This window comes from Cyprinus carpio, chromosome A5, assembly GCF_018340385.1.
Source record: "Cyprinus carpio isolate SPL01 chromosome A5, ASM1834038v1, whole genome shotgun sequence".
NCBI classification, from domain to species: domain Eukaryota; kingdom Metazoa; phylum Chordata; class Actinopteri; order Cypriniformes; family Cyprinidae; genus Cyprinus; species Cyprinus carpio.
In genome coordinates this window covers 39,190,637-39,215,989 of record NC_056576.1, presented here as the reverse complement: position 1 = coordinate 39,215,989, position 25,353 = coordinate 39,190,637, and the positions used below count along the sequence as shown (strand labels likewise).

The following is a 25,353-nucleotide window of genomic DNA, read 5'->3' as shown; positions in this document are numbered from 1 at the left end:
ACTATAGTTTTATCATAAACTAATACATTTAATGAGATGCATGTTGTCAGTCATACATCAAAGAAACATTTATCAGCTGTTTGCATTTATTTCATTTTATTGAAATAATCATTTCTCCAGAATGCAATTATTTTACTTGCTCAGAATCAAGGTAACTTTTTCATTGGAGAAACAATCGAATTGGATTTATTGATGATAAATACATAAAACTGGTTGTGTATGTAAAACACACTGAGTTTATTAGAACTATTTAAGACATCTGACTTTTGTTTCATTTGTTTGTGACTGACTGACAAATATATGTCACATTAAGTTTATTAGTTTGTTAAAACCATGAAATCCAAATGCATGGACATTTCTGCATGCAATTCAAATACATAAAACTTATATTTAGGCCTTAATATTAATTGTTAAATCTTAACATATGATTAATTCCTGACCTGATAAATACCGTGTGTGTGTGTGTCAGTCACTCAGGAGCTTATCATCACAGCAGTGTCTCTTCACATGCCTGTGAAAGTACATCCAGATTGAGATTCTTCTAGAAGAGAGTCTGAGCACGACAGAATCACTTCATCTGTCGTTTATGACTGACTTTGCTTTTATTCAAAAAGCACAAAGCTGCAGGTTGATTGTGATGTTTGACTGAGGACAGGAGGATCCTGCAGCAGATTCCACTGAAGATGATGATGATGATGTTAAAGCACCTCAGTAATCCTGCCCTTGTTTTCCCAATCATATCTGTAAATCCTCCCCGGATAATGAGAGTCAGATTCAGGAAAGCAAGATCAGCCGTGTGTGTTTTATTAATGTCAGGCTGTTCTTGATGGGAGTTTATTACAGTCCAACTTTATGGTTTCCTCAAAGAGAATCAGTCACGACACCGAAGAACAATATCAGTGGAATCACTCAAGGTGGGGCGAAACTCTGAGTAACTACTACATGTAAATGAGGTTTAGTTCGTGACTTAAAAAAAAAAAAAAAAAAAAAAAAAAAAACTAGGTGCTAGTGTCGGGCGCGTTGCTTCACTTCTATTCATAAATGCTCTCCCGTGGGCTCAAGGGATAGTAGGTCATCCGGGGACTTTTTGCCTACCCTCTCTCCATGAGCATCTGGCGTCTGTATGTAGTATTATCTTATAGATTATACGTGTTTATAGAATGGGACAGGTGCAGGAGAGAAGCGTGTAAATATAGCAGTGAATGCAGACGAATGTGAATGCAGCTCTGTGAGCGTCTGCTCTTTAGTCACTGTCTAGTTTGTATTTTCATCTTGCAGATGATCAGATAGAGATCTATCCCATCATGCCGCTGTATTGTTTGCGTCTGGGATTGAGTCTGTTAATCTCTCAGTCTCTCTCTAGTTTTAAAGCCCCGTCTTCATCCACGGATAACAGTATAATACGCTCCATTATCGAGCGTGCTTAAAACCGCTGGAGACTGTGATGAAACCGTCTGCAGATCATCTGCTTACAGTGAGAATACGACTGATAAATTACTACAAAAGTTTGGGCTAAATATGTTGTTTCAACGTTTCTGAAAGAATTCTCTTCTGCTTACCAAGGTTTGTAGCCAGAACAATGTGGGTTTTTAAATAAAAATATAATAATCTGTATATAATCTGATAACAAGGTTGAATTTTTGAGCTTGATGGGACTAATAATAAAATACCTTAATAAATCTGTAATAATACAGTCTCTCGTTCTTCAGTCATGCTCTTATGTTCTTTACTAATCCTGCAGCTCTTGTATCTCTCACTAGTTTCATCAGAGTATTAATATTTGATCTTTAAGCCCATAAAGATGCAAAACAAACAAAATGCTGCGATGCCACATTCATACTGAATCAAGACAAAAGCCTGTGCTGAATCTCACAGTTTAATTATATTCTTCATGAAAAATCCAGCTGTCTTTGAACGTTTTGTTCTCAATGTGCATTTTTCACAGTTTGAAATGTTTCCCACTTATGTTTTTCAAGTATTGTCAAGCTATAAAATGGCCCAAAATCCCATTGTTCCTTCTGAAAAGAGAGAGCACACGCGCACACACCATCCACACCTTGCATTATAAATATGTGCTGCAATGGAGCTGCTGAAGGGATTCAGTGTTACTATTTCATATCCAAACACTAAATATGATGAAGGAATTATTGTCTGTCAGATGTCATATTTTGTATGTCATACCAGTGTTCCAAGGCAAACAGCATGAATCGTGTGTGTGAATGAGGAGTCTTGACATTATACCACAAACATTTAATAGTGGAATGTATTTGATCATGATGATGAATAAAACTCTGCTGGAAGTACAAATATCAGAAATCTGAACTAAAAATCTTTAGTCATGTTGTGTATAAGCATCCAAACACACAACACCTGCAGACTCACGTCATGTGAACAGATCAAAACACACAAGATTGGACTCATCATCTCCAAAAGCGATTTGATGAAATGAAACACACATGACCCCCTTTCGGTCTCGGAACTGATTGTATTGCATGGACTGAGCATCGGGCCTGGATGAAAGGATGGACGTAAAGCTCAATGTCTGTGATGCCGCTGGATCCGGGTGTGTGCATATAAATGCCTGTTCACGCGTTTTGACTGCAGCTGGACTGGCAATCACATCATCCACACCTATCTGTCCATCAACACAATCACATCTCAGTGCATAAGGCCTTCAATGGGGATCAATAATACATGGCATCAGGAAGCGCTGAAGTGCATTTTGTCTTGAGTTGCAGAATGGATCAAAATTGTGTGCTTAATTGTCATTTTTCATGAATATCAAGCAGATTTCCTCGTGAAATTTTCAACACTGCAATGCAAAAAAATATATTATAAAAATGCTGAAAGTATTTACACACTACTGGTCAAAAGTTCGGAATATAGTGAGAATTTTTAATGTTTTTGAAAGAAGTGTCTTCTGCTCACCAAGGCTACTTTTATTTGAAAAAATACAGTAAACAGTGAAATATGAAGATATACACAGATGAATAGGAAGTTCAGAAGAACAGCATTTATTTGAAAATAGAAATCTTTTTTTAGCTGATCATACAATGTATTCATTTCTTTTTTTATTGAAAGGGTATCACACTTTCCATAAAAATGAAAGTATTTTACAATATTTGCACATAGAAAAAAGTCATTCTAAAATTTTAATAATACTGGGGTCACTGGTTTTTACGGCATCAAATAACATGCAGGCCTTGTTGGGGGGGGGAGGAGGGGCAGAAGACACTTCTTTAAAAAACTGAAATTACTTCAAACTTTTGAGGTACATTATGATCATATCTGTAGTACTACTGCCTTAAAAATATTGTCTAGTTCTTGTAGGTGAATTGTGGCAACAAATGGCACATGACATAATGGAATTTCTAAGCGCATTCAGGTCGGGCACAACCCGTTTCTCCCTTAGCCCTTTCTGCTGATGGAGTTTGATTTGAGGAGCAGATCGATGACGAGTAGCAGATGCAGCCTTTCCACACGCATCTCATTCAAACACCAGGAGAACGGATGTTTGCGTATTCGCTGTATGGATGGGCCATGACTGTCTTGACACCTTGATCTTATACACAGCAAACTCGGCATTTAGTAGAAAAAGAATACATAATTTTTTTTTCTTGTATAAACAACACTGGAACGTGGCCACATCCCCACCGTATGACAGAAAACGTATAAAACACTGAAGCTCCTGCTGAAACATCTGAAATGCATAATGACTGTCCTCATTTGGTTGGGCGCGTGGCGGTCATCGCAGTCCCGTTAGACCACGACTAACTGGGTCACATCCAGTGCAAATCTACGGACAGGTAGGATGTGCGAGGTTTACTGCATTGCACACCACCATTCGGTTTTTAAGGCAAACGTTTTGCAGTGAAAGCATGGTAAACGTAAGGCAGGCGTGGAATCGACGCTCTTTCGGTCCCTCGGAAGACTAAATATTCCCAATTTTGTCTTTTTAGGCAGTGGCATTTAGCAACAGGGGTTTTCCCGACCGCATTTTTGGTCTCAGGTGTTTGGGAGGGATGACCACCACTGGCTCGCCCGTCATCCGCGGCCGCCACACTCAGCACCTGAGCGTCGTTGGCATTGGGTTTTGACCATGGCGTTGGGCGGATGGCTTCGTTCTTCCCCAGCACCTGCGGCTGCTCCTGAGCGATGGGCTCGCACAGCTTGGCTCTCTGTCCCAGCGGCTGGTCGGGATCCACCTCGATGTGCAGACGCATGCGCCATCGCACCGTCTGCAGCACCACAGGATTTCGCCCGACCCGACTTGGTTGATGGCCACTAGCCAGGTGGTGAAGCTCTGGTCCCTCCAGATGCTGCTGAGCATGGGTACATTGCTGTCGCTCACCGGGACGCCCCACGTCACGCTGGGGTAGAAGTTGTCGTTCATCATGCTGACGGTGGACTTGGTGTCCTTCTTGGTGGGACCCACGATGGTGCAGGTTTCGGTGGTGTTGCCGTACCAGGGGTAGTTGACGCCGTCTGAGTCGCTGATGGCTTGGATTTTTCCATCTCGGAGATCCGGCAGCTCCCAGCTGGACCTGCAGGAGACACCGGAAGGATGAGGGAGCGTGAAAACGCGAGGGACTTGGGTCGAATGAAGAGCATTGGACTCTAGAGAAACCAGAACACTGGTTGCCAAAGGCAAGAGATGCTTTTATTCCAGCACTTAGAGGAAGTTAAACATAGAACGGGGATGTGAGTCTGAGCGTCCATCAAAGAGACCTTTGATAAAGAACAAACACACACACATCTCTTTCAGCTCCAGTGACCACCAGTATCATCATCTGACTCACACAGGCAAAATCTCTCTGCCCCTCGGGAAAATGAAGTGCACTCCACTGTATTGAATGTGCACTTGTAGTGTACTTCAAATCTGAAAGCTATATTTATACCAAATCTGTATTTGCATTTAGTATAATAATAATGAAATAAAAGACCACTTAAAGAAAGGCCACTTTTCTTTTAGAAAAACTTTTAAAAAAGTTATACATTATAATAATGGAAAATTAAAGTTTTGAAATATATTTTAAAAACAGTGTTGTTTTAGTGTGTCGAGATCAAATTAGATTCTATTTTTTGCTTCCATGTTCATTTTTGTTAGTCTTAGTAATTTTGTTGTTTTTGTCATATTTATTCGTTTTTGTTGTTTTTAAAAGTAGTTTTTCATTTTTTATTTCAGTTTTAGTTTAGCACATCAATTTAAACTAAATGAAACATTTTTACATTTATTTTATTTCAGTTAACAATTTGTTTTTAAGGTTTTTAGTTGTAATTTTACTTATTCCAAATAGTGTTTGAACTATAGTTTGTTAGTCAATATTACATTTAATATAATTTAAACATGTAAGACTTAACGTTAGTGTCCTTGTTATACACCTTACATGTGCTTCCCTATAGTAATAACAGTAAACCTTAACCCTAATCTTAAGTATTCCAATGTTCATTAATATTACTCGATACAGGTGCAGTAGGAGATCTTGGAAAATGCTAACTTTAGCCTGATAGCACTGAAAGCGAACGTCCCACCCTCCCTGCAAATCGCCTTCCAAAGCCACGCCCCCCGAAGGCAAATACGCACACATCCCAGAGACAACATTACTACATGTCATTCACACATGGTGAGAAAACTTTACAGTACAGTTAGTAAAGTACTACAATACCAGGAAGGAAGGTCAGGTTCTCGCTCGGTTTGCATAGCGTAACGTGAATGCGCTGAGACGTATCCTGTCTGCGCGAACAGGTGCGCAGAGGTATGCAAATACACGTTGACACACAGGTAGGAAAGCCTCTCATAATGTTCGGACCAAACATTCTGATTGGACGAACATTTCTTGGTGCTACGCCTTCCACAGGATACATAAATAAAAATGAAAATTAAAGTATGTTTTAGGTTTTCATAAATGCTTGTCTGTACATTCACAGTAGTTTAACCATATTTCAAAGACAATAGCTTATCCATATGTATCTCCGCCCCTTTTCAGGACCTTGCTTGTTATCTTCCCAGTCTGCTGACATTTATGACATCTGCTTCAAACATTACAATGCACGTGATAACGTTTGCTACTTATTTGTTCTACAAAAAGTAAATCCACTTCACAAGATAATTACTCTGCTACAGCGATGCTATTGAGCTACCACAAAAAAAAAAAACATAAGTTCAAAGAGAATTCTAAAGATGGCTGCATGCTTGTTTGCTCTGACGCTTAAAGTCTACAGAAGTAATTATGAAATTACACATCAAGCTGTACTTAAGTCGTACTTAAGTGGGTCTGTCTGCGTACAGCTCAGAATTGCCAAAATGGGTCTACGCTGAATTGTAGAGACACAGAGGAGAGGAATTGTTGAATAAAGTCGTTATTTTTGTTTTCTTCGTGTACAAAAAGTATTCTCGTCGTTTCATAACGTTACGGTTGAATCACTGATGGCAGATGGAGTATTCTGATGATGCTTTTCATACTTTTCTGGACCTTGACACTGTTATTTACTTGGCAGTCTATGGGACAATCTTAAGCCTACCGGTTTTCATCCAAAATATCTCAAATTGTGTTCCGAAGACGAATGAAGCTTTTACAGGTTTGGAACGACATGGAGGTAAGTGATTAATGACAAAATTTTCATTTTGGGACATAGCACCACTTAAACAGCCTGAATACATTACATTCATTTAGCACTTAAGTGTATTGTTTTTGGAAGTTCTCTTTTTAAAAGTGTGCTACAGTGTACTCCTTTTTTCACAAGGGTATAGTTAGTATATAATTAGTTCACCTAAAAAAACGAAAGCTCTGTCATCATTTACTCCATCATTTGTTCCAAGGCTGTTATGTGGCTGTTTGGATGAGATTTGGCTTCAGTAATAATAATGACATAATGTGCATGTGTTCCACACACAAAGCATGATATGACATGTCATGTGAACTACATTTATGATCTTCAGTGTTTGTTTCAGCAGTTTTTAGAACTTAGCAGAATTCATGCTTTGTGAAAAAGAGCAGCGTGACATTCTGCTAAACATCTTCTTGTGCATGTTTTACAAACGAGTGGACAAATCACACGTATCTAAAGTGTCATGGCGGTGAGCTAATGATCACAGATGTCTGATTGGTGTGATCTGCGCCTTTTAAGCAGTGAAAGGCAGCGATGCTGAGAGCACAGCCGCTCTCAATGACCTTCACCGTACAGCAGAATCAGCACAGACGCAGGTGACGGCGGGACAAACCGCAGAGCTGTCGGCCTATCGATTCCCTGATGCAGGAAAACCGGTGACCTTTCTCCCAGAACCTCACGCCTCAGCAGCAGAGCATCATGGGAAAGAACCACATGACATCAACACACGAGGGCCTTTGATTATCATCAGGAGAATAAGAATAGAAACCCTTTCGAGTATGTGAGTGTGAGTGAGTGTGTTTATGCTGTATGCACCCAAATGCCCTCATGAAAAACTGCTCAATATTCATATTAAGTAATGTCTAATGTGAGATATGGTTGGGTTTTTTGGAAAGGTTTATTGTGTTTACATGTCCTCAAAAGCTTTAATATAATGAATATAATAACCAGTATACTCAACTTTTATTGAATGATACATTTGTTTGGTGTGTAAAGCTTTTATGTTTCATTGGAATATCACTCAATTTGCATGTTTTCATGCATCAGCTTTTCCATTCTATGGCTTGTAAAGATCAAAACATAAATGTTTACTCAGTTATCTACTTGAAATACATGTATATGAATCTCAAACTTACTATGATGGGTTACAATTATGTAGTAATAATCATACATAACTGTTGGTATTTTACACAGCCTTATAGTTATGTTAGATGTAGGCAAAAATTTATGTTAACAGGACGATTTACTGACAACATCAGATTGATCTCTGACACATCAACTGATGTTCTCTGGGAATGGAATGAAACGATGCACTTTAACACCAATGGAAAGAACCACTGTTGAGTAACACGTGGTTTCCATCTCAAACCACCATCAGTTCAGCTCAATGCATGACAGGAAACATCTCAAACAATACAAACCTGCATCTTTCAGTTCACCTCTGAAAATCAACCATTTAAGGCAAAAAAAAACACGTCCAAATCATGTATTCTTTCAGGCTAGTCGAAAAGAAAACATCCAAAATACACAAGTCTTTATTTTATTGCACTTTATCTCTTTTGCATAATTCAGCTTCAATCCATGTCTTTAAGGAGTTTTTCTCTTACATACACCAAACTTTATTCTGAAGGGTTTTATTGAGGGGTTTGTTACTATATCATTCATGCTGATTTATACAATATTTTACTCCTAACAACATGGTGAAAATTTTATTTGTTTTCTGTCTGTTGACAGTATTTTCTGATTTATAGAGTGATAAAAAAGAGATCAATTATGAAAATGTATGTTTTGGAAATTATGCAAATTAGTGCATATTTCATGGACAATGCCTCATTTACATATATTTATAGGATAAATATAATATATATATATATATATATATATATATATAGTATATATATATTATAATATATATATATATATATATATCTATATATATATAATCTGGAATAAAAGCTTAATGTTGCCGACATTCATATAATCATGCGTTATGAGCAGAACAGACGCACTTCAGATGGTTAGAGAGAGATGTGACTCAAAAAATACTTGATATGGAAACTGTTTTCTTGTTTCCTGAGTGTGTAAATGTTCGATAGGACCAGCGTTATCAGGCCAGAACAGCAGCTGAAATATCAATCGAGAGCATTACCACGCAATTCTCTGAGTGTGCTTGAAAGATCCTTTGGACTCGGGTTTGCTGAAATGTCCCTAGTGTAGAAACAATTTTTACTCAGAAATTGCAAGTAAATTTCACAAAATAATTACCAAAATTTTGAAGGGTAAAGACTGGAATGGTATTTTCCTGTACAATTGGTCTACTCCAATAACCTTTGTTTTTTTTTTTACAGCTTATAATTTTTTATATTGCAATAGGAACAACTGGAAAATTGCAGAGCAAACTGTCCCAATGCTGATATCTGCAGTAAAAGTCTGCATGTCTCTTTACCGTCTCTGCAGTAAAACGCTATTTTCAAATACATTCTTGCAGTTGTAAGTAAAATGCAAAGACCTGTTATAAAGGATATGATGTCATCAACTTACAAAGGAAGCGGAACTACTGATTAAAAAATTAAGTATTAATGTTGAACGGCTGCTTTCGCAAGTTAAAAATCAGTCGTTTCCATCATTTATTTTAAATGCAAGATCATTTCTGTGATCTTGTTCCAGGAATATGCGGAGGCTGAGCATGTGCAGTCTCCAGATATCAATAAGGACACCGAAGGGTTTATTTTTTGTTTCATACAGGAAATAGGGCAAAGTGTAGTCTCTTCAACAGGAAGTAGGACAAGTGAAACCTCAAACGGCATGCAGGCTATGTAATGTCACCTCAAGCACATAAATGATCAAATGATCGAGCTTTACACTGCACACGGTCAAAACGACGAGTTTAAGATTATCCTACATGCACATGTGTCTGACTAACGTTTAGACACTGAGACTTTAGATTGTGTTCTACATATTTGAGCTTCTCAAATGATGTTCATCTAAATAGGTGGCAATTTGTGCAAGAGCATGTGCAATACACAAATAATCCTGAACATCTGAAGACAGGACGCTTTCTGACTGTGTAATTACTGAAAATAAACTGTGTTATTGTTAATATCATTTCTGGTAACACTGTCCTTGTTACAGTGAAATTATATAATTAAGTACTGAAGTACAATTATACACTTAGGGTTTGGTTTAGGGTTAGTTGCATGCCATTATGCGTTATTTACTGTTGTTAGTATAGCAAGAGCATGTAATGTGTTACATGAACAATAAAAACATGTATTTTTTGTCATTTCTCTTAACTAAAACCCATTTACTATGGCAAACAAAAGCTTCAGCTAAAAGTGGCTACAGCTGTGTTTTTTCTGCAGTACACATGTAGTAAATTGTTATTATCCCAATTTCTCTGTCATTATAACATAAATGTATAAATACATACAGTCCAGTACAATACATGCATAAATTTCATGTCACGTTGGCTTTAAAAGGCAGAGGGTGTGATGTGAAGCCTTTGTGTTGAGCGTCAGATACACTTACATCCCTTTGGATCCGTATTTGTTGTTGTAAAACTCCATGTGGTTGCACGCCTGGATCCAGCCGACCGTCCCAGCTCTCCTTTTACCGGCCACCGGCGGCACCAGGGGACCTGGCGGACGCGCGGAAATGCGGGCGTACGGGCGTAGCGCAGCACCACGCCAGAGGACTCGTCGATGCTGGTGGGGTTCGAGTCGATGGAGGAGTTCACCTCCAGAACCACGATGCTGTCCCGGAAACTCTTGGGTTTGCATCTGATGCTCTGAATACAGCCCATCACAAGCAGCACGAGCGGCCAGCAGAACATCAACCTTAAGAAGAACACACACTACACACGCTGATCCTCAGAAGAACGCACACTATACCCACTGTGTCCCTCAAAAGAAACGCACACTACCCCACTAACCCTCAGAGGAACGCACACCAGACGCTGTCTCTCAGAAAACACTAAACGAGGCGTCGCGGTGTCGCGTCAGGACTAGAAAAAGCATTTATTATTAACAAAAGCATCACGTTATTCTGTTGAATAATAAAAGAAAACAAAAGTAAGTAAATAAAAACAATGTTCGTCAACTTTCCGTCATTGGCGGACCGTTACAACGCTCCGCTCACACATAACGTTCTCCAGTCGTCGTCAAACGGGGATTTCCGCGTCACAACTCGCACAACATTGCCTTTAGATTAAAATAAATAGGTTAAATCATCCGCTCAGAATACTGCTGGCATTCTGTACGCAAAAAAAAAAAATATATCTTCAACTACAAGCGCGCAAAATTGCTATAGACGGTTTGGGTATCAAAGTAACGCTGGAAAAGTGATTTTTTTGCAATTAATATTTACATCCCGTGAGTTTGTCCTTGAGGTTCAGTTGGAGGAAGCTCACTTTCTTGTGCACTTATGAGTGAACGATCCGTCTCAGCATCAGGTGAACTTCACCAGCCCACATGAATGAACATGAGAGGTCTATAAACAGTCCGGCTGTCACGAACACACATATTGTGATGAACAGCCCATCATTGCGCGTCTCTCTTCATCAGTTATATATCCATCCTCATCCTCGCGCCGCCGCTGCGCTCAGCCTCCGTCCCGCAGCACTGTGCGCGTCACCGCATCAGCCGCAGCTGCTCTACTGCGAGCGCCCGTGGCGTCACTTCCGCTCCACAGAGCGCGCATTATGGGGCGTGTAGTTCTGCTGAGAGAGGTGCGCGTGCAGTTTGTTGGCGCGAAACGATGTGATATATCCAGTGTTGGGAAGGTTACTTTGGAAATGTAATAGGTTTAATAAAGATTATAATAATTAAATTTAAAGCACAGCCACCACAATATCAGGCTTTAGCACCTTTTTTACTTTGAGATCTTCTTGAGGTTAAATACAGATTTAAAATCATAACAAGATACAATTTAATAGCTAGGATACTGCCTTGGAAATCAAATCTTTGCATAGCTATGAAACACTGGCATGATCTGAACAGTTCATCTTAAAAAATAAAACATATACAGAAAACCCAAAAAAAAGAAAAAAAAAAAAAAAAAACAGTTACTGAATAAAAACATGTGTCCTGTTCTGTGTCCTAAACTCCTTAAAAATTGGGTGTTTCATAATTTAGAGCAGTCAGTGCAATTTATGAGAGAAATCGATTACATCTGTATGTTACAATTACATTTATTTTGTAATTAAATTACGTAATTCCGTTACATGTAACTAGTTACTCCCCAACACTGGATATAGCCATATATTTTGAAGAGGTTTCAGGCAGAATCAAATGTTTCAGAAATTGCCAACTAACATGGAAAATGCTGATTTTAAACATTCGCGTCAGAAAGATGATAAAAGTGCGCGTTCGTTTAAGCACCTTGGAGAACGCCACGGCTGCGATTCCGACAGAGCTATTAATATTTAGAGACATGTAAGGTTACGCTGCTCTTATTGAAGCGTCTCGTCCACGTGATGAAATTAATATTCATGAGCCAAACCTTCATTCGTCAGCTCTCTGCCTTGCAGCCAATCAGTAGGGCGTTCGTTCTTGTACGTAATTAATATTCAAAAAGCACACCTTTACCATAGTAGTATTCCTAATTTTGTTATGGAGCGGACCGCGATGGATGCTTACTAAAACAGTGGACATGTTTTCAAAAACCAAGGTGTCTTACAGCTATCTGTGCTTGTGAATTGATCGGTACTCCGTCTGTGGACCGCGGCGGCTGTGAGCGGGATCATAACAGAGCTGATCTTCTCCAGCCGCGATTGATCTGAGGTAGGCCAGATGATGCTTCACATGTGGTTTAGGATTAAAGATAAATCTGTCAAAACCGCCTTTCTGGGATGTTCTCATTTGTAAAAACTATTTAAAAATCGGGTAAATAAAGTATTTTTAGAATTGTAAAAATGCAGAAGGTTTTTTAGGGCTAAGGTGTGGGTTAGTTGTAGTATTAATAGCTAACGTTAGCTGTATATAAAACAATAGAAGTCTGTGGAATGATAGCTAAGATAGCTAAATAAACGTATTTCTGTGTGTCATTTTTCAGTAAAATGTGAAAACTGACATGAATTTATGCAAACAAATCTATACTATATATTGTGTTGCCAGTTATTGAATTCTGGGATGACTCACAACATTTCTAATTTTACTAATCAATATACGACAGACATAATTATAGCTGCTGGAAAGCGTGAATCAAAATACCTTGAGATGTGACAATTTTCTTATTGTCAGTGACTTTTTCCGCAGGTTAAACCAGTAGGGGGCAAAAGGTGGTGATTGTCTTTATGATTTGTCGAATTATTCACTTTGCCATTATATCAAAAAACACTGATTTATTCAGGAACCAAACAATAGTGAATGGATCCCTCCAAAAGTTGAATCAGCTGCTTTGTTGCCTCGCTTGCCTATAAGACAGAAGTCTGAGACAGAAGAATCCTCACAAAAATAGAGAGATCTTGCTGATAAACATTATTTAATTTCTATATAATTTTTACATTTATGTTGTGCAAGTAGTTTCCCTGAGGTCATATTAATTGAGAGACTACATCAGATTTTTGTGGATTTTTTGTGGTTGGTCACAAGGCCAGTTAAAGGGATACTCCACCCCAAAATGAAAATTTTGTCATTAATCACTTACCCCCATATCTTTCCAACCGGTAAAAGCTCTGTTCGTCTTCAGAACACAATTTAAGATATTTTGTGGATGAAAACCTGGAGACTTGTGACTGTCCCATAGACTGCCAAGTAAATAGCAGTGTCAAGGTCCATAAAAGGTATGAAAGTCTTCGTCAGAATACTCCATCTGTCATCAGACGTGCAATCTGGGTTATATGAAGTGATGGGAAAAACAGTTTTTTTGTAAGCGAAGAAAACAAAAATAACGACTTTATTCAATAATTCCTTTGTCAGCGGTCTCCTCTGTGTCTCTCCATCCGTGCCACAAGGATGCGCTGTTTTATTTCAAATCAAAGCTAAATACACATAGAAACAGTGCATCCTTGTGGCACGGATGACACAGAAGAGCATACGGTGACATGGAGAGACACATGTAACTAGTTACTCCCCAACACTGGACATATATTTTGAAGGGGTTTCAGGCAGCATCAAATGGTTTCAGATGGAAATTGCCGACTAACATGGAAAACGCTGATTCTAAAACATTCGCGTCAGAAAGATGATAAAAGTGCGCGTCCGTTTCATAGAATGTATAAAAATAGGTCCGTTTAAGCACCTTGGAGAACGCCACGGCTGCGATTCCGACAGAGCTTATTAATATTTAGAGCCATGTAAGGTTACTCTGGTCTTATTGAAGCGTCCTGTCCCACGTGATGAAATTAATATTCATGAGCCAAACCTTCATTCGTCAGATCTCTGCCTTGCAGCCAATCAGTAGGGCGTTCGTTCTTGTACGTAATTAATATTAAAAAAGCACACCTTTACCATAATAGTATTCCTACACAGACACAGAGGAGGACTGTTGACAAAGGGAATTATTGAATAAAGTCATTATTTTTTATTTCTTTGCTTACAAAAAGTGTTCCCGTCGCTTCATATAAACCCAGATTTGCACGTCTGATGGCAGATGGAGTATTCTAATGATGACTTTCATACCTTTTATGGACCTTGAACCTGTTATTTATTTGGCAGTCAATGGGGACAGTTACAAGCCTCCAGGTGTTCCTCCAAAATATCTTTAAATTGTGTTCCAAAGAAGAACGAAGCTTTTACGGGTTTGGAAACGACATGGGGGTAAGTGATTAATGACAAAAATTTTCATTTTGGGGTGGAGTATCCCTTTAATTGAATCATGGAAGAAAAAAAGTGATCTAAACTGAAAAAAAAAATGGTTGTAAAATGAATAATGCACTGCTGTAAGTGGTCATCAAAAATAAACTGTCACCTAAAATCATGATGTTGGCAAAAAAGAAAAAAAGAAAATCAAGCCTATTTGTGAACAACTGCCCATTTATAACCCTAAATGAGCAAGCAAAATGCAGTTAGATATCCACACACACATACACTTTTGCATGTCTAAATATATCTGACACTGTTTTCACAGCCTACTTTAACCCTACATCTGAAGCTCACATTAGTTTCTCATCCTGCTTTACGATTAAACCACACAATGCCTTTGAACCCGAGTCGCTCCAGAGCGAAGGATCGCAGTGGCAGCGCCAGCGTTATGGGCTGGCCCGAGTTTCTGTCCCTGAACGTCCCGCCGCGAAACAACAGAGCGTGGAGAAGATCCGGCCAGTCCAGGTCCCAGCAGAACCAGCAGAGCGAGAAACCTGCCAGAGCCGGGTGAGAGCATGAAGGAGCGCAGAGAGGCGACCAGGCTGCCGGATGAAGACTGCATGCTGCTCAACCCGTCCTTCAGAGGCATCGCCATCAACTCACTGCTGGCCATCGACATCTGTCTGTCCAAGCGTTTCTGGGGCGTGTGCGTCCACACCACATCCTCATGGGGCAGCATGCGCTCGGCCGTCACTCTGCTGGCTCTGACGGGTCACGGCATCACATGGATCTGTGGGACTCTGGTGTGTCTCACTCAGAGTAACACCCTGGCTGGACAAGAGGTCCTGATCAACCTGCTGATAGGTGAGACGCTCTGCCAGTCTTATTTTAGGACTCTGATACTATTACACAGCACTGCATTTTGAAAAAAGGCCTAATATTACCTGATTTGAATATGACGTTATGAAAGTTTTTATATCAAGTTGTTTCATTATATATATTATATTATATATTATAATATTATATATATTATATTATATATTATATATATTATTATATATAAGTATATATAAAATCAGCACTACGCATCAAGTAATGTCATACATGTCAAAATGGTCTGAGAATTGATCAAACGGTTGTAATCTGGCTCCGAGGAAAAAAACAGGAATCTTGTGTTTGTGATGTTTGTCTGCTGATTAATGGAGAATACAAGGCTTCTTCACCCTGATGGATATCAAATGCAAAAATGTTACAAATGCAAAACATTTAGTGAGAAAGTGTGACGTTCTTGAGCAATCCAGATACTGTTTTTTTTTGGAACCAGCAGCCAAAATTAGTTTGAAGCGATTATTGGATTTCAGCAAATATGATGCAGGGCAGTGTTATAGTTTTTATTCATATTTTGAATTTAATTTTTATATTTTTTCTTATTTATTTCAGTTTTAGTAAATTTTGCTGTGTTTTGACATTTTTAATAGTTTTTCTATCTTTTTAAAATATATGTCTATAGGTTTTAATCATTTCAGTATTAGTTTATTTTAGTACATCAAGTTAAACTAAATGAAAACAAGATGCAGCCTTGGCAAAAAGCTGAGATTAAAAAAAAAAAAAAGTTTACTTTTTAATACTTTTTTAATATTTTAGTTGACGTTTATTTCAATTAACAAAAATGTTTTTTAATGGTTTAATTTTTAAGTTACACTTATGTTCACATTCAGTTCATTTTTAAAAAGTTCTCTTTTTCACAAGGGTCTACAGTCTTATGCAACATAAAATCGAAAATGTCCCTTCCGGAAATGGAAAAAAATCCTGGAAATGAATTAAAAACTTCAAATGTTATGGAAAATGGCATGGAAATTTTGGTCAAGAAATTTGCTGTTTTTGTTCATGGTGTACATGTGATGATGATTTTGTGTTGTTACTCATGAAGAACATCACATATGTGCTGCTGTGTGTATTTCAGTGTTTTTATAGACGTTCTGTAGGTCTAAATGTCCTGATGGAGACACACTCAACTCCTCTCTATCATTTATTTTACCTCTCTTTCAGCGCTGATTCTTGATGTCCTGACTGTGGCCGGGGTTCAGAAACTGGTCAGGCGCAAAGGACCATGGGACATAAGTCCCGGCTTTCTGGACTGTGTGGCTCTGGACACGTACTCGTTCCCGGCTGCACACGCCAGCAGAGCAGCCATGGTGTCCAAGTTCCTCTTGTCCCATCTGGTTCTGGCCGCCCCGCTGCGGGTCCTGCTGGTGCTGTGGGCCGTCCTTGTGGGCCTGTCACGCGTTCTGCTGGGCCAACACCACCTGACGGACATGGCGTGCGGCTTCGCTCTGGGCTTCCTTCACTTCAGTCTGATGGAGACGGTGTGGCTGTCGTCTGGAGCCTGTCAGACACTCATCTCCATCGGGACCTTCAGCTGGGGCTCCGTCACCGTTAGACTGCAAACACAGAAGATGTGTATGTTTACACCACGCTGACTCCGAATGCATAATCCAATATTTGTAGGATTAAACACACATATTGTGCCTCAGTCTTTCAGATCAGATGCACAATGTAAAGGACAAATGCAGTCCTGATTTTTACATGCTGGAAGAGACAAGCTCCAGTCACATTATCAGTTCTGTTAATTATGATTTCAGTCACTCTCTAGTGTTTACACGATGCTGAAAAGATGCATTTGTGCTTGAATATTTTTATATTGCATGCAAAAGCACTGAATTTGACTGTACAGTTGAGTTTGGACTCTTTTTCTGTCTCATTTTCACTTCTTAATTCTGCAGAACTGAGATTTAATAGGGGAAGTTGCTTGGAAAGGAAGTAATTGCTAAAAGTGTTTTTGTCCTGATAAACTACTGACATTTTAAGAATGTCATCAACATTTGAATATTAGTTAATTGCAGCACCAGTGTAATTTTAAAGAAAAAAGAAAACATTTGGGATTAATTATAAGAACATGCAAAGCGGATAGACCCATTTCTTTTTTGCTTCGTGATTTAATAGCTCTTGCATTTAATGGTAAATGTGTGTGTAAAGCACAGTTGTGTGATACCATGTCAAATTTGATCAGGACTTACAAACAAACAGTTTTCCATCAAGGTGTATTTATTTCAGGATGTTGCCTGTCTGGTTTTCTTTGTGTGCATGAATTAAGTTTGACATGTTTTGAATCAGTATTTTTTTGTGATATCAATCAAAGTACTGTAATGACTCCTGGCAATATTCAATTGATCTCTTGCTTTTGTATTTGACATAAAAAATGAACTAGTGAAATGATTCTGTACTGCACAATATTTGTACTATAAAATTAAATAACTGACTGTTACATGAGACTTGTGACACTCTTTGTTGACAAATTAAATGTGTTTGTGTGTTTCTGTGTATGTAATAATCTATAATAACGCTTCCTCTGGTGAAAAAGTGGTCTGAATCAGGAGAAAAATCTGCACAGATCAGGCAATGTTTACAAGCCAGCCAAAACAGTTCTAAACAAACACATGTGGGTGGATTTTGATGTGAGAGACAACAGGAGATGGAACTTTTTCACTGGAGGAAGCGTTATTATGGATTACGGATTTAAGAAGTTAGGAAAATCTTGATGGATTTGTTTTTTACAAACAGATTTTGGCTTCACAAGATGTTAATTGATGGACTGAAGTGGTGTGGATTACATTGTGATGTTTTATCAAGCTGTTTTGGACTCTCATTATAATGGCACACTTCATGCTGTCACTGTTTGACCACTAATCAACATAAAATAAATGATTTGTGTTTTTGTGAATACTGATGTTCAGCTGTGGTTTGTGTAGACCAGCCTCGTTCCTCCAGTGATGACAGATTATGTTTGGCGAGAACAGATGAAGTTTCTGCTGGTCTCTGTTAGATAGAGTATCAGTGAAGACAGATGATTCTGCAGCAACTCGTGAGCTTTAATCTCTCCTGCCGTCTGTGTTACGGGTGGAGACATGTACGGGAAAGTACGTCTACACAACACCGTGACATCACTTTTTGTGTCATTATTCATTTTCACACAAATCCTTAATCTTAGAGGTTTTGAACATTAGTAAAGCTGCTGTGTGAGGAATAGCATAGAATGAACTAAACTGTGCCATTAGAAGTAAGAAATGTGTGTCAAGCGTCTGAATCATTGAGGAAGTGAGGTGGTTTCCGGAGAGAACCATCAGTCTAACTGAATGAACTTCAACACATAAGAAAGAGGGCATTTGTTTTTAAATATCACACAAATAAAACCACCTGAACCCTTCTGAAAAAGAAGTGCACGTAACTGTACTGAATGTGCATTTGTAGTGTACTAAAATAGAGGGGACACTTTCATGACTGTTCTTGTTAACACAAGTGCACTTTTAAAAAGCACACTTTGTAGTAATGTCAAGAAAGTTATACTCTGAAGTACTTTTTAAATCATTAGTTAGTTTTAATCTTTTGTGGTGCTTTAAAAAAGTAAACTTGTGTGAACTAACATCTAAAGCATGTGTAAAGTACTACTTTTAGAAGTACTTCACACTTAAATATATTCTTTTAACAAATATTTTCTGTATTTCTGTATATATTATTTAAAAGTTCTATATTATTATATGTTAATATATATATATATATATATATATATATATATATATATATATAATATATATATATATAAATTACTATTATTTATAGTAATCCACATTTCATTGCGTAAATCAACAGGTCATATTGAGTAATATTCATCTATACATATTTTTCATGTAAATAGATGCTTACAGAACGTTACATTGTTTGAGAACAGCTGAGAAAGATCTCCACAGAGCTGCTGTTTGTGACGGTGAGGTCTGACCACATAAACTCAGTCAGCGGGGCGTCCAGATGTCCAGCAGCGCTTCTGACAGCAGCAGTCTGCTCACAGACAAGCGGTACAGATGAACCACGACAGAAACTGAAGATCGGCGCACTTTATAGAACTGAGAAACTGCTTAATGAACCACAAAAATAGAGCCGAAACACCATTAAATCATGCTCGGCTGACAAGTTCACATACACGCGCTCATGCTGTGGTTCTGACGGGTTTCCGCTCATTTGACTGATTCTTCTTGCCCTCTAGTGTCTCGCTCTAGTACAACATCCGACATGCACTAAGGACTCTTTGCAAAAGGTTTTTAAGCTTGGACCACTTTGAACATCCGATATTTTATCAGACAGTACGGCACTTTATAAGTAAAACAGCATGGCCAGATATGAACAACATACTATGTCTGAGGTCAGTTGGTACGAAACTTCCTCTCAGTGACACCGCATCCGATCACTGGAGCTGGGTAAATCACTTTTAAACAGTAATGCATTACCACATTGTTGCATAAGTCAACTAATGGCGTTACTTAAAGGCTTTTTAATGAAAATAATTAAGTATACATTACTTGTGCGTGATTCATTGTCACTGGTTTTTTGCTTGATTGTTTTTAAAATAAGTTATTTTTTAGCAAATGTTAAAGCCACTTTTCACACCAATAATTAAATTGAATAGTGGCCTCGACTGAAAGGGAAAGTAAATTCGAAGGTAATGTTTGCTTATTTAGTAATGGCTGAAGGGATCATTTGAAGGTCAGGCAGCAAATGGGATTTAAATACATAGTGGGGTCATTCTCGCATTGTTCGCCATTTGAGTCCGCACCTGACATATGTGGTATAGATTTGTGTGTACAAATTGGGGCATTCAAATGTGTTTCTGAATGGTGCTATTCGCATCTTACAAAAGTTGACTGCCCCCTCTACCACCCGAGAACACAATAACATAGTGGTACCCAAAATTAATGAATTAAAAAGAGTAATCCTAATTTTAGTGCAAGTAGAGCTAAACTGTGCTACATTGCCCCCAGTAAGCTTGCATAAGCCACAAATATACAGCAATAAAAATCAAACAAATTCCAAATTCCAATATTGTTGTGTAATTCTTATTTATAATATTCCTCAACAAAATATATTTTCGTTATTATTTATACATTTTTTAATGCTTAAAGCCTTTAAAACATGTTGTGTCCCTGAATTTAATGCCCCCCCCCTGTTACTCTCGGTAAAAAGTCCATCTGAACACAGCCCTTGGATGCTCCTTTCTAGAATAACATGACTCTCGGGAAGTATCTACAAGAAGCAAAGGTACAACCACTTAATTCACAATTTTTACAGAAGTGTTGTAGAATGATTCACCTATGGGGTTAAAGCATAACCATGTCCTCACCTGTTCTGCTTTATTTATAGTAGAAACTGATAATTTTTTGTCATTTGAAAATATGGTTAATAAACAGGTTTAAAATCTCCCTCAGTGAATCACTCTTGCGCACTAGCTTGCTGTTCATCAGATAAGTAGCAATGGCTGACTTAAAAGCATAAAATGTCCTCCTGTTACTGTTTTGCACTGTAACAGGTGGACCATATTGTAACAGTGGATGTAAAAATTAGATAAATTGGTGTTTAAAACATGTTTTGGTACTTATAATTAATTTATTATGCATTTAAAAGAAAGAGTTCCTTAAATGCTATGCATGTATTTGTCAGAAAAAGGCACTGTTGTCTGCTGCAGAAAGGCAGTAACGCTACAGGTCTCGTCATGATGCAGAACCCTGAAAGAAGACAGATGTACCTTAATAAAAAAGGAGGAAAAGATGGAGACAAGAAAGGACATAAAGAGGAAGAAAAAAAGAAAGTGTTAGATGTGTCAGCTTTCTTGAGTTAGGTAGAAAACTGTAATCAAATTATCTTGATTTGCCCATTCACAATGTGTGTGTCTATGTGTTGTGTGTGTACTGGTATTCCCTGCATTATGAGGGCCAAAAGTTTCAACAAGTATAGTAATAACCAGTCCATTTTGATCATTTGTATTTGGTCCCCATGAGGAAAAAACTTATAACATAAAGAATTACATATTTTTGAAAAATAACTGTAGTTTTGTGTGAGGGGAAGGTTTGGATGTAGGGTTAGTGTAAGGGGGTAAAAAATACAGTTTGTACAGTGGAAAAACCGATCTTGATCGATACCGGTGGAGCTGGGGAAGGTGGAGGGTTTCTGAAGCACACTGCAACTGCTACAGCAAGCACTAGCCAAATATTTGAATGCTGAGCAGCAAGCTCATTGGCCTGCTGATACAAAAGAACTAATCAACTGAGCCATGTGATATTGATGTCCATTATGTAAAGATTGAGTTTTACCTATCAGACTGCACACAATCTAGAGTTTCATTCCAGAATTTTTGGATGTATAAGAACAACTTAATTAAATGTGATAATAGGACTTAAATCCTATACATTTTAGATACAGAACCATTTATCTGTTGTAGTGATTGATATGCTACTTGTATTAGGCAATATGTTGACATAATACTATTGTTCAGTGGTGTGAATATCCACCCTGTCATGTCCTGTTCCACCCTGTTCATTTTCCCCTCTGTCCACTTCTGACCTCTCTCTTTTTCTTTTTTTATTAAGAAAATAAGTTAAACCAATGTTTATGCACATCTTTGTGTTGTACTTGTAGGGAAAGAACTGGCAAAATGGGGAAATTATTTAAAATGGTTCAAAATTCCCATTATCACTTATTCATTACTTATTTGAAAAAGAACCTTGGATATTTTTCTTGCAAATTAAAAAAAATAATGCATTAATTTACTAGCTACTTATTTTGGAAAAGTAATCTGAAGTAACTTGCATTACTTGTAATGCGTTACCCCCAACACTGACTGCTCCTCACTCTCTTATTTTATCTATAAAGAAGAAAGAGTCACTCAGGTTTGGAACAACAAACACTTTTTAATTACACTGTAAACTGTATGAAATACAAAAACAGCAGGCTACCTGTTACAGTTGGTGACTTTTGGACAAGGAAAATGTTACTCTGACAGTAAATGAAGCGCAACAATCACACAAATCTTACTGTGAGTGTAGCGAAGCGTTTTCTACCACGCACACGACATCTCAGACGCAGCATCACTGTTGCGTCTGGTGCGGACGGGAGACCAGCCGTACTCTGATTGGGCGTCATCGGTCCACATGAGAGCGGGCCCCAGCGGCCAGTGCTTCTGAGCCCTGCTGTTGACCCGAAAGCTGCGTGGCTTGGCATTCATCTATGAGAATAACACAGAAGAACCATCACTAGCAATTACAATACAAGACATTATTTTCCTGCTGCTCCTGAGTTATCAGTCACAATGACATTTGCAGCCAAGAACTTTATTGAACAGTAGAAATTAGAACGGAACAGTATGTACAATTTCTTAGCCAAACACACGGACAGGCACATCATAAAATAAAACCAAAAGTAAAGTGGGGGGTTCTTCTTAAAGTTCTATATCCTCAATTAAATTACAGAAATTAAAGGCATTCTTTCTCATTCATTTCAGTGATAAGAAATAATGACCCAGTTCCTTGTGAAATATTCAAACTATGTTATTTCCAAATCATAAAAAAAGGACATTTTCTTTTTTAAACTGAGCAAACTGGCATTGATCTTAACAGGAATGTTCATGGATTCTTTCTTCAAAACTGCTTTGAAGAATATTTATAAAAAAATACTATATATTTTTTTAAAGTGCTCTAAAAATTTATTGGAAATGTGCTTTACTGTATTTTTCATCTTGTTTTCCAGTACAGATATCTAAACTTGCTCAAACAAGATACATTTACTTAAGAAGCAAATTACTTGGATATTAAATCTTTTTAAGATTCTCTATAAAAAGGCATAAAACTCTGAATTAGATTCAGAAAAATTTATTGAATTCAAAGGGGGCCAAAAAATAAATTGACCCCACTAGTATACATTTATCTTGTGTTAAGCAAAAACAATTAAATAAATAATTTTTAAAACTAAATTTTAATGTATTTTTTTTTTAAGTTTAATATCTGCTTTCCATCAGACATATCTTGATTTAATAATTTTTAGATATTTGTCCGGGAAAACAAACAGGATAAAGATTCTCAATAGGGAAATTGCTACACATCTGCACACTTGCTATAGTTCACAGTGTGGACATTCTGTAGTAACGACCGTGTTCAATCAAGTTCTTTCCTGAGGCACTTGATTCATGACAGACCTGCACAAAGACAGTGGTGTTCATCTGTAGAGTCTCCACAACGATCGGTTCATCTGTGCGATCCACTCACTCCACGTGTTTCAGAGATACACTGCTGCATATCGTCATTATTCTGAGGATCAGAAACATGCTGCTCATCCACAAACACCACAAACACGACTGAGAAACACAGCAATGAGGAAGAGAGAAACACACCCCTGATAGAGCATCTCTCAGGTCCCATTGCAGATAGACGCACATGCTCCAGTTTATCAGTGTGGTTCCTTGAGTCGGCCTCCAGCTTCCTGCATCCACTCAGACCTTCATCTGTCTTCAGTGCGTCTCTGCCAGTCATGCCTCATGCAGACAGACCACACGGGTCAAAGGCCGTGGATGTGGAGGTGTAATATGAAAACTGCAGCCCAGATTTATGTGCTCAGTTTTTAAGTACTTGATTATGCTTTCAGCTGCCAGTCGTACCGGTGCACAACTGCGTGCAAAATGATAAGCTATAATGCTTCATCATCATCACCGTTTTATGGTTTTGTTATCCACTGCTGTCAGATTTTTGTACCATAAATGTCACGTAAAACTTACATCACGGCCTTTTCATTTACAGTTTTCACACACTAATGTTAGAACTGTACAAGCTGATTAAGTTATAAAGCAATTAACACAGGTGATGACTGCTGACATGTCAAAGATAAATGGCTAAATACAGTGTATTAATTACACTTCAAAAAAGGTTTGCTAACACTTAAAGCCTTTATGTAATATGCAATTAAGAGCTTTATAATATGAGGTTTACATTCTAATTCATTATATATTTTCCTAAATAATTGTAACCAAAGTTAAAAAGCATATTATTTAAGGGTTTGTTCCTTGTGTGTTTCAATGAGTAGGCTTAGTATTCTACAATACAGTGCATAAGGTGCATTAAAACACAATTAATGTATATAAAATACTTGTATAATGCATTTTTCTGACCAGATATTTCACAGATCGTGATTTAAGCCATAACAACCCTTTTCGGCTATGGATCCGGTAACACAGAGTGTGCAAACAATAAACGCATTTCTGCAAAATAAAGTAAACCCGAGCGTTTGTCTGTCGCTTTGTACAATCCAAAACACAAAGTTTCATTGTGAAGATCGCCAACAAACATAACTAAAATATAAGATACATGAAAAAAAAAACATCAAATCACGCAGTTAACGGGCTCAGACCTGCCCAAAACACACACACAAAGAAACTCGAGCCTGAAGAAAATAAAGTTCAAATAGGATCCAGAAATGTTAAAACAGCTCGTCAATATGCACGCTACTCACACTTTCAGACGGATCGACTAGTTTTCTATTCCGTGAATGTGCTGTAGATCCGGAGCTCACGGGAAAAAATGCACGGAATTCACTCACCAAGCCACGTCACCGGCCCACCGAACTACACACACACACACACTCCACCCCTCTCTGTGAAGACAAGATCTGTGTTTTTGTCTGGCATTAGAACGGCTGTATCTGAGGCAGCAATTGCACGCTTGACCTTTGTAAGTCTACCGCTTTCATCAATTTACAGCTATATGAGCGCTTCATTTTTCCTGTTGTTTATTCAAATTGACCACACTCTCATACTATAAACAATATGCCACTATATGCACAGATATGATATTTAAAACCAGAGGCGGACAGGAGTACACAGCTTCATTACTTGAGTAAAAGTACAGATACCCCTTGCTAAATTTACTCAAAAAAAGTACAAGTAAAGTACTACAGTCCTTATGTCTACTTACAGTAAAAGTCCTGAAGTACTTGTTTTTAAAGTACTTGAGTATCAAGAGTACATTTTCTAAATATTGCATTTACTACTGCCACAGTGGCTTACATTTATGTACAGAAAGACGTCCCTACATGGAATTATGAAAAATTTTTAATGTTATACCTTGGAGAATGT

The 25,353-nt window shown here is 38.0% G+C and overlaps 2 pseudogenes; one reads left to right on the top strand and one right to left on the bottom strand.

Annotated features, from left to right (window-relative positions):
- Positions 1-3,955: 3,955 nt before the first annotated feature.
- LOC122145195 lies at positions 3,956-10,802 on the bottom strand (annotated as a pseudogene).
- Positions 10,803-12,182: 1,380 nt separating this feature from the next.
- On the top strand, positions 12,183-16,831 carry LOC122145194 (annotated as a pseudogene).
- The last annotated feature ends 8,522 nt before the right edge of the window (positions 16,832-25,353 follow it).